Source organism: Rhinolophus sinicus, chromosome 17, assembly GCF_057876585.1.
Source record: "Rhinolophus sinicus isolate RSI-liver-muscle chromosome 17, RSI-T2T, whole genome shotgun sequence".
Lineage (NCBI taxonomy): Eukaryota > Metazoa > Chordata > Mammalia > Chiroptera > Rhinolophidae > Rhinolophus > Rhinolophus sinicus.
Window position 1 is genome coordinate 154,094,518 of NC_142517.1, and position 10,337 is coordinate 154,104,854.

The following is a 10,337-nucleotide window of genomic DNA, read 5'->3' on the forward strand; positions in this document are numbered from 1 at the left end:
ATGACTGACTCCAAATTGCCATTTAGTATGCTTTGTATTATAGGATAAAAAAACTACCCCCATCTATGGAATGTTAAGCTGACACCCAAGACAATCAAAGCCATCCATGTTCAATATCCTACTATTTTCTGGTTGTACCAAAAGTAAACAACCAGCAAATGATTTCACCTCTTTAAAAAAAGCATTTACACTACAAAAAAAAGGAAAAAAAATGGGGGTGAGGTGTAATTTCTTCCTTCTTAATGTTTCTAGAGCTATTAAAAAACTTACAAAATAGTTGATGAAACTATTCTTCTAGATTGTACAAGTAGGGAAATGGGAACTACTGATAAGATATGGTATATGATATTAATCAGACCTGGTGTCTTTCTCTCCTGCTTCATCAGAAAATGGGCTCTCCTCATTTTCAGATACTCTGTTTTCTGCAGGTAAATCTTTAGTATCTTGGTTAGCCAGTTGGTTAGCCTGTTTTTCCATTTGTCCCTTTTTCTCTTTATTTCCTTTCAGGGTTTTTTTTTTTTTGTTGTTGTTGTTGTTGTTGTTGTTTTTAACTTCTTTTTATTTTAAGTGTGTTTTTCCAGGACCCATCTGCTCCAGGTCAAGTAGTTGTTTCATCTAGATGTGGTGGGTGCAGCTCACACTGGCCCATGTGGGGATCGAGCCGTTAACCCTGGTATTACGAGCATCTCACTCTAACCAACTGAGCTAACCATCCACCCCCTTTTAATTTTTATTAAATTTATTAAATAACATTGGTTAGTAAAATGATATAGGTTTCAGGTGTACATTTCTATAACACATCATCTGTATATTGCGTTGTGTGTTCACCACCCAGTCAGTTCACCTTCTATCACCATATGTTTGATACCTTTTACACTCTTCTACTATTCCCCCTCCTTCCTTACCCTCTGATAACCACTAAACTGTTATCTGTGTCTATGAGTTTTTGTTTGTTTGTTTGTCGTGTTTGTTCTTTTCTTTTTTATATGTCATATACGAGTGAAGTCATGGTCCTTGGCTTTTTCTGTCTGACTTATTTCACTTAGCATGATAATCGCAAGATCCATCCATGTCACAAATGGCAGTATTTCATCTTTTCTTATGGTTGAGTAATATTCCATTGTATATATGGACCACATCTTCTTTACGCAATCATCTACGGAAGGACACTTCTGTAGTTTCCATGTCTTGGGCACTGCGAATAACGCTGCAATGAACATAAGTTTGCATATATCTTTACGGATAAATGTTTTCAGATTTTTTGAGTACATACCCAGAAGAGGGATTGCTGGGTCACACAGTAATTCTATTCTTGATTTTTTGAGGAATGTTCATAGTGTTTTCCATAGTAGCTGTACAAATTTACAGTCCCACCAGCAGTATATGAGGGTTCCTTTTTCTCCACAGCCTCTCCAACAATTGTTACTACACGTCTTGTTTATAATAGCCATTCTAACCGGTGTAAGGTGGTATCTCATTGTGGTTTTGACTTGCATTTCCCTAATAGCTAGTGAAATGGAGCATCTTTTCATGTATCTGTTGGCCATTTGTCTTCTTGGGATAAGTGTCCATTAAGGTCTTCTGCCCATTTTTAATTGGATTAATTGCTGTTTTGTTGTACGAGTTCTTTATATATTTTGGATGTTAGTCCCCTATCAGAGGTATTGTTTGCATATATCTTCTTCCATTGGTTGGGTCCCTTTTTGTTTTATTGATAGTTTCTTTTGCTGTGCAGGAGCTTTTTAGTTTGATATAGTCCCATTCATTGATTTTTGGTTCTATTTCCTTTGTCTTTCAGGTTAAATTCATAAAGTCCTCTGTGAACCCAAGGTCTATAAGTTTAGTATCTATACTTTCTTCTATGCAATTTATTGTTTTGGGTCTTATGTTTAGGTCTTTAATGCATTTTAGTTAATTTTGGTGTATGATGACATAGAGCTGTCTAGTTTCATTCTTTTTCATGTGAATGTTATTAAATAATAACATTGAATGTTATTTTTCATGTGGCTTTCCAATTTTCCCAGCACTATTTATTGAAGTGGCTTTCTTTTCTCCAATGTATGTTTTTGGCTTCTTTGTAAAAAAGTTATCTATCCGTTTATCTTGCAAAAAAAACATATATTTTAAGAAAGGAAAAAAACTGTAATACTCAATATATACCGATAAAGAAAAATGAATATAAGTCACATTTGATTTCTGCAATTGCAAAAGGTGCTCAAAGTGGTTACCATCAGTGTCCAGGCACATTTAATTACAGTGAATTACTGCTTGAGCATAACTAATATCTCTTAAAATGTGTATACATTTTTTTGGCACCCCGGTATATATATGCTAACTTTTGCATTTTCTGTTCTAGTCCATTGATCTATGTGTTCTGTTTTTTTGCCAATACCTTGTTGTTTTGATTATTGTCATTTTGTAGTATGAATTTTATTCAGGGAATGTGATACTTCCAGCCTTGTCCTTTAGTCTTAGGATTGCTTTGGCTATTCAGGGTCTTTTGTGATTCCATACAAATCTGATAATTTTTTTTGTTCCGTTTCTTTAAAAAATGCCAATGAAGGGGATTGAATTAAATGTATGTATTGCTTTGGGTAAAAATGCTTTGAAATTGGAAATCCACTGCAAAAAACAAATAAAAAAAGGCAAAAAGAAAGCACACAAATAATTGGAGATTAAACAACATGGTACTAAAGAACCCCTTTTCCCTTTTGTTTGCACTTTTTGTCTGCAGATTTATCCTTTCCTGTCACTTTTTTTTTCGTTTTTTTGGCTTCATTTCCACTTTTGCAGAAGCAGGTTGAGTTGACAACCTTGCCAACTTCCTCTTGGGCCATTCCTTCACTGCCCCCTCGGTGGAGCTGACCCTCCTCTTGGGCACCGTGGTGGCAGGGTGGGTGCTTGCTGAGTGCCTGCGGGCTGTGGTGTGCCGAGAGCCTTCCCAAGTTGGGCAGCTTGGCAGCTGCTGCAACTCCAGAACTGAAGCTGCTAGGCAACACAATGTTTTGCATACCAACTCATTCTATTGTCTAAAACGGCATTTTATCATACAAAATAAAATAGTATGGTGAACACACAATGGGATTTATAGATGATGTAATACAGAATTGTACACCTGAAATCTATGTAATTTTACTAACAATTGTCACCCCAATAAATTTAAAAAAACACAAAACAAAATAAAATAGTAAAAGTTGACTTATACAATATTCTTTATCATCAAAATGTTTTTTACACTATTTATCTAATGTACTGTTAAAAGATAAACTGAAATTAAAATTTGATTTTATATTAAATTTTAAGTTTATTATTAAAATTTTAAGACTTTATTTGAGCAAAAGTTGATTTGAATTGAGCAGCATCCAATCTAGCAGATAGAAAGGAGTCCTGACGAGTTGTACAAAATGGAAAACTTTTATAGGCAGAGGAAAGCAGGAACATGGAAGTAATACTAGGCAAAAAACTAGGTGGTTAATGCAAGATTACTTTCCTTTGGGGGATGGCAAGGGTCTACCAGGCAGAATACTGTTAATCAGACAATTCCTAACTGACTGGTTTAAGATTTCATATCTGGGATAGCTAAAACTGTAATTAGCAAGTCTTTGCTTCATGATGTACAGATTAGCATAAGCAACTTCTTTTGGGGCCTGTTGTCTTATTTTTAACAGTACACAGGGCCTTTGCAAGGTGGGAAAATTTTATTTTCCCATTTTACAAATGATGATAATAGACATAGTAGTTTGGTAATGTACGTGGAATCATATCCCAATCAATGGGACTACTGGAGCAGAGGATTTTTGCTTTCCAGTGAGGTTCTTAATCTTCTTTGTTACCTTGAAAGCATTTTACTATCAGAAATATTTTATCTTGCCCAAGGCATTGTTTACTGAATATCTACTATGAACTAGGGACTTTTACACATTATCTCATTAAAACCTCATAAACCACCCTGTTAAAAAATGATTATAGGTGAGTTCACTGAGGTTCAGAGATGTTAAGTTATTTGCCAGGCTTCAACATGATGGGATCAAGATTCTAGTCCCAAGTTCAAGAATCTTTCTTTCACAACCTTGCCTCAATTTTTTTCTACTACAAGTCTAAAAGAAAAATGAAACATTTCTGCAATCATATGTAAATATAATCCACAAGACTAATACATCCCTAGACAATCCAACAATTTTAAAGTAAAAGAAAAAGACAATAAAAGTAAAAATAAGTTACTAGAAAAAAATGAGACGAAATTAAAAACAATTCCTTTCAAAGCAGGCATCAAAATTTAGCAAATACATATTGATTTCTTACAATGTCAGGCATTATTCTAAATCTTTGTCCTCATGGAGCTTACATTCTAGAGTATTTTGATACAGAAATAGGGATATATGAGCAATGGAAAGAAAAGTATAAGAAAAAGTTAAATGCAAACACATGCAGGCCATATAGAAAAGGAGAACTAAATGAATCGTGCAAGAAAAACTCCGTCATGTTGTTCTATAATAATCCTACAAATTATTTTCAGTCATGGACAACTGAAAAGTTGCTGATTTTAATTAAGAGAGAACAAGATTTATTTTCAGAAAGGATTGTTTAACCTGCCTCTTCAATTTAGAAAAGCATGCCTCTAAATAGGACCACAGCCAGCTATTCCTTAGGAAAGGTCTGGTAGTTTCCATTCCCTTCCCTGATTGGTTACTCTCCAGGCAGCAAGTCCCACCCACTGCTGGAAAAGATGGAGGCTGAGGTCCAATGCTGTCCAGAACTGTGAGATACAGCATTTTTAAAAGTGGCTTAATTGTGGTTATAACCTTTGGCTAGGTTTATCAGCTTTTATTTTATTTCAGATAACTAGTCTGGTTATGGTAACTTCTTTACTACCCTGAGGGTATAGGTGGAGCCTTTTCCGAGGTTTAGAGGAAAGAAAAATGACTGCCTACTTTCTAGGCCGCCATGGTGGTGCCTTTGTGATTCAGCTCTGTTGTGCTGGCTCATGGAGAATGGTAGTACAGGGTTTGGGGGCAGAACTCTATTATAATTAGATGGATGCAATACCCATGTTAACTTGCCATTGTGACAGTACAGTGTGGTATAGCATGGATTTGTTTACTATGATATTAAAGCAATACACCCAGATTTTAGTTGACGACTATCAGTCCCAAAGGAAACACATTAGCTTTACTAAAGAAGAAAGAGACTGAAGTGTTTACCTAGTACCATGTTTCCCAGAAAATAAGCCCTAGAATGTTTTTTCAGGATGACATCCCCTGAACATAAGCCCTAATGAGTCTTTTGGAGCAAAACTTAATATAAGACCCGGTCTTACTTTCCAGGAAACACGGTATGCCCACTTCAGTTAAGCACTTCCTGAGAAGGACCCAGAAGTCTGCTTAATTTTCTAAATAACAAAGGATGAAGGGTTTCTCAGATATTTTTACTCGAGAAAAATCTTTGGTACTTGGATTTTTTTTTTTTTTTTTTAATTGGGGATTGGAGAAAGACTTAAGCTCAACTCAGTAACACCCTTTGTTCGCCTTACGATTGTAATTACTGCTCAAGAGAGAGGCTAAGTTGCTTACTTCTAGCTCCTAGGCTGCTCACGGGTGGCTGTTGTTAGAATCCCCTTGAGATAATGATTCTTCTGGGTCAGTCTGAAGAAACAGTCTGCAACAATGACAATCCCCAGGGTGACACTCTAGAGGGGGCCTAGATTCAGCTGTCAGTCACCTTCAGCCCAGAGCCATCAAATCCATTTACACAAAAGCTGGTTATCACAAACCTTTTGAAAAACCTCAGTAAAGAGGAGATTTACCCATCCTTGAATCTTCATTCTTTTTCCTTTGATTCCCTCATTCTCCTATCTTTCCTTGTTTTCCTAACTATGGCTGGGAACTTGGATTTTTTTTCCCCTTCTTTTGTTCCACCCTAGAGTTTACACTATTGTTGTCTTAAAACTTGAGCATAAGCTTGAATTTAACTCTCAAGATATATAGAAATAAATACATGACACTCTTGTATGAAAATTTTTAATCCTATTAAGTATTTTGTCTCCAAAAGTATAGGATTTTCTGGGGGTTGGGGAAGGATTGTTTCATGCTGTAATGTTGAAAACTGAAGTTCTGTGAAGTATTTTATTTCTCTAAGCATTCATTTGTCTATGCATATACGTTCTTCTATCCCTTCCAATTGTATACTTACTTTCCTATTTTTTTATACTAATGAGACTGAATCAGTTTGCAACTGAAATGAGCCTCAATAACTGTAAAAAATTATTTTGGTGTCTAACTGTTACTGAATTTCAAACATAACAATCCTGTCTGTAAATTCTATAACTTTGTATTTATAAGAAACTGATTTCCTTTCAGAGACAGAAAAAGAGAGAGAAATTGTGGTCATGCTCTAGAATTCTGATTTTTATATAATGGCATTATTATAAAACATTTAATTTAACAAATTGAAAGTTTTAATGAAAAGTGTAAATAAAATATTACATTAAAATTTAAGTTTATCTCATTGGTAAACATACGGTTTCTAGAATTAGACTAACAAAGTATTGCCTGGCATAATGCCTTGAGACATTATTTGTAATTTAATTAGTTTGTCAATTATAAGAAATTTTAGTGTCATAATTAGGGATAGCGGTAACAGATATCCTAATCTTGGTAAAGGTATGAGGCTTAGTAAAAAGAGCAGGCCGAGGAAAATCTATCCTTATAGCCAAAGATACTTTATAAAGAATAAGATAGTTGGTATGCTATGTCAGGTCATGTCATTAAAGCCAGTACTAACTATACCAGTTGTATATGATGTAGCCCAGACCCTTATGTAGTCTCTGATCCCCTTCTAGTTACTACCACAAGAGGACCCATAATTTCACTGAAAAATAATTGGGAGCTTCATTTTTTCATTCAACATTATTTCTTCAGCATTCACTACTACTTGCCAGGATATAATAGTAAAAGTATCTTAAGTAACTTGCCATGTAGTGGAAAAAACCATCACCATGCAGGTTTTTGAGGATGCTCAAAAGTAGATTGTTGTCAAGTAAACATACAGAAATCTTATTTATAAAATAAATTTGCCCGTTCAGACTATATAACAATGTCCCAGGAACATTGTTAGGATTTGAGGATATAAAAATCAACAAAATTAGGGACTGTGTCTCATGATAGCTTACTACTTCACTAACTTATTATAGTATAGATCACTCTTATCTCTTCAGAAACTTAGACCTGCATGGTTTGGTTTTTGGCCATCTGTTAAGCCTCTTTTCTAGGCTTTCCATTTCTCTCATACCACATTCCAAACACATGAGTTTTTGTGGGTTTTTCCATTATTGGAACATGTCATCTTTTTTTCACCTTACAGCCTTTGGGATGATGAGAGCCAAGTTTATCAAATTTTATTATGTGCTTCACCCCTGTACTTTAAGGAAAGTAGGAGTATATTATTAGCTCTTATGGTTGGATGTTAGCTCTAGTGGGAGAATTAGATCACTTCATCCACTGGACTTCAATAACATTTTATTATATGCATGAAGTAAATTCTTCATACTGTCACTCATCTGTTTAATAATTTTGTTAGTTGATTTTTGTTTGTTTGTTTTCCTTATGCCACTATCACCATTAGCACAATTGTGTATTTCAATACAGATTATATAGTGTGCTCATTTCCTGAGACTGCCCTGACCAAGTACCACAAATTGGGTGATTTAAAACAACAGAAATTTATTCTCTCTCAGTTCTAGAGGCTAGAACGTGAAATCAAGAACATGTTAGCCATGTTCTTCCAGAGGCTCTTGGAACAGAATCCATTCCATGCCATTTTTTTGCCACTTACAATCCTTGGCATTCCTAAATTTATAGCCATACCACTCTAATCTCTACTTCTTTGTCTTTTTGCCTCTTCCTCTTCTATCTTGTGTCTCTCCTCTGTGTGACTCTTTTAAGGCCACTTGTCACTAGATTTAGCGCCCACCTAGGTGCTCCAGGATGATCTCCGCATCCAAAGATCCTTAACTTGGTTTCATCTGTGAGGACCCCTTCTCCAAATAAGAGAACATTTATAGTTTCTAGGAATTTCATGTAGATATGGCTTTTGGGAGGGCCAATTTGCTATATATAGGAATTTATTAATTTGATATTTTATATTTTTCATATGTTTTCACATCAAAAACAAATCATTTATGATGCCTTTAATACAGCTTAAATGACGAATGTGTATTTTCATCATTTAACTTGAACACTATATTTAATCTGTCACATCTTTTTTGGAATTCCTATTAAATTTTGATGAAATTCTAAGACTATGAGAATTTTACTGAGGAAAATACTTGGTACACAAGGGATATAGAAAATCATATGTTCTTTTCTCTGTAACGTATAGACTCATTTTTTAATCTAAGAGGAAGTGGGTGAGGTAATGACTATCAAAATCAACCATATGTTACAATTATTTGTTTGAAGTACATTGACAAAGAATTAATGCATTAACAGGAGAAAAATATATTTCAGAGATGCAAATTTCAGTGAAAAGTAATTGGGGAGATGTGGCAAATTGAGCATCCAGGATGGCTATATACCCGGTTTCCCCGAAAATAAGACCTAGCTGGACAATCAGCTCTAACGCGGCTTTTGGAGCAAAAATTAATATAAGGCCCGGTCTTATTTTACTATAAGACCAGAACAATATAAGACCAGGCCTTATATTAATTTTTGCTTCAAAAGATGCATTAGAGCTGATTGTCCAGCTAGGTTTTATTTTCGGGGAAACCGGGTATATAGCCATCCTGGATGCTCAATATATATATATTATATATATCAATATATATATATTATATAATATATATAATAAAAAATATAAAATATGTTTTTTACTTATTCTCAGTAAGTAGCCTTACTTAAAAAAGATTAGAAAAACAAATACCTTCTTTATTTATGCATATGCAATAACCATTGATAGAAATAGACCCTAGTGTTTGTTAACTGAAATATTGACAGATTACAATTGAGATGATTGTTTCCAAGAATAATTGCATTTTTCTCTTCCTTCTTTTCCCTCCCTCCCTCCCTTCCTTCCTTCTTCTTCTCTCCCTCGCTCTCTCTGTCTCTCTCTCTGTCTCTCTGTCTCTCTCTCTGGCTCTCTGTCTCTCTCTCTCTATCTTTCTGTCTCTGTTTCTCTCTCTCTCTCTCTTTCGATTACTTTTAGACAAAATTATCTTCTTTAGGAAGTATACCTAGAAGTTGGGAATAGAGCAAGGAAGAGAGCAGTAGGAAAGAAAACGGTGGTTTACAGAATGATATTTTGAGAAAAGGAAAATAGCATCGGAAGCAAAAAATGTAATGGAATTAAAAGTGGCTACATTATATATGGAAAAACTGTGTAAAATATTGAAAAAACTAATACTTAAACAGAAAAAATCACAACCTAATGCATTGTTTTATTTCATTGGAGATTAAAAGTCGATTTCTGTTTCTAACTCAACTTTTAGGAAGTTAATGGTCATGCCAACATGGAATATTATATTAAAGCTGTAACAGTCCATAGTTTACATGGATTAGCTAGGAGTATTTGACCTAGTAAGATAATTTTTGTGTCTCAGATTTTCATTTTTAACAATGGAAGAATACCTATCATCTATGATTTTCATGTTCATAATAAAAAAGTAAAAGTGATTGATTTTTCCATCTGGTGACAAACCAAGCACTTAGGGAGTCATGTTAACTATACCACAGCAGCAAAAATTCACCAAATCAGATTTACATTGCCTGGAATAGTTTCTCTTTCCCTGATCTCCAACCTTCCAATATTTGAGTTATTAATTTACTGTCAAGGAATGCTCAAGTCACTGCAGAACAAATAGGGGAATTCTGAGTAATACAGTAGATTGTTTTAATTGAGAAATATTTTATGTTTGGCAAGGAGTGCCCCCTTAGATTAAGGGGAAAAAGGGAAAATAGGTGAAAGAGAAAGTTGAAAACTGGTAAGATCAGAAAAGGAAAATAGAAGACTATGTATTTGAGTGTGTATGAGGGGTGTGTGTGTGTGTGTGTGTGTGTTAACTTGAGAATCCTTGGCACTAGCAAGAAAGAGTGAAAACACAGGCATATTTTGGAATATATTTTTCAGCATCAGCTATATTGTCTCAATCTATTCTTTATAACCATTTCCAACCATCTCTTCTCACTCACCAGCAATACAGGATTTACTCAATGCCATTTCCAGAAGCATTAGGTTGGTGCAAAAGTAATTGCGGGTTTTGCAATTATTTTTCACCTTTTAAACCGCAATTACTTTGCACCAACCTAATAACACCTCAAGAAACCCTTTCAGAAACAGTTTCTCAG

At 34.7% G+C, this 10,337-nt stretch overlaps 1 pseudogene; it reads right to left on the minus strand.

Moving 5' to 3' along the window:
• Positions 1 to 348: 348 nt before the first annotated feature.
• On the minus strand, positions 349 to 5,211 carry LOC109445253 (non-histone chromosomal protein HMG-14 pseudogene; annotated as a pseudogene).
• Positions 5,212 to 10,337: the final 5,126 nt, after the last annotated feature.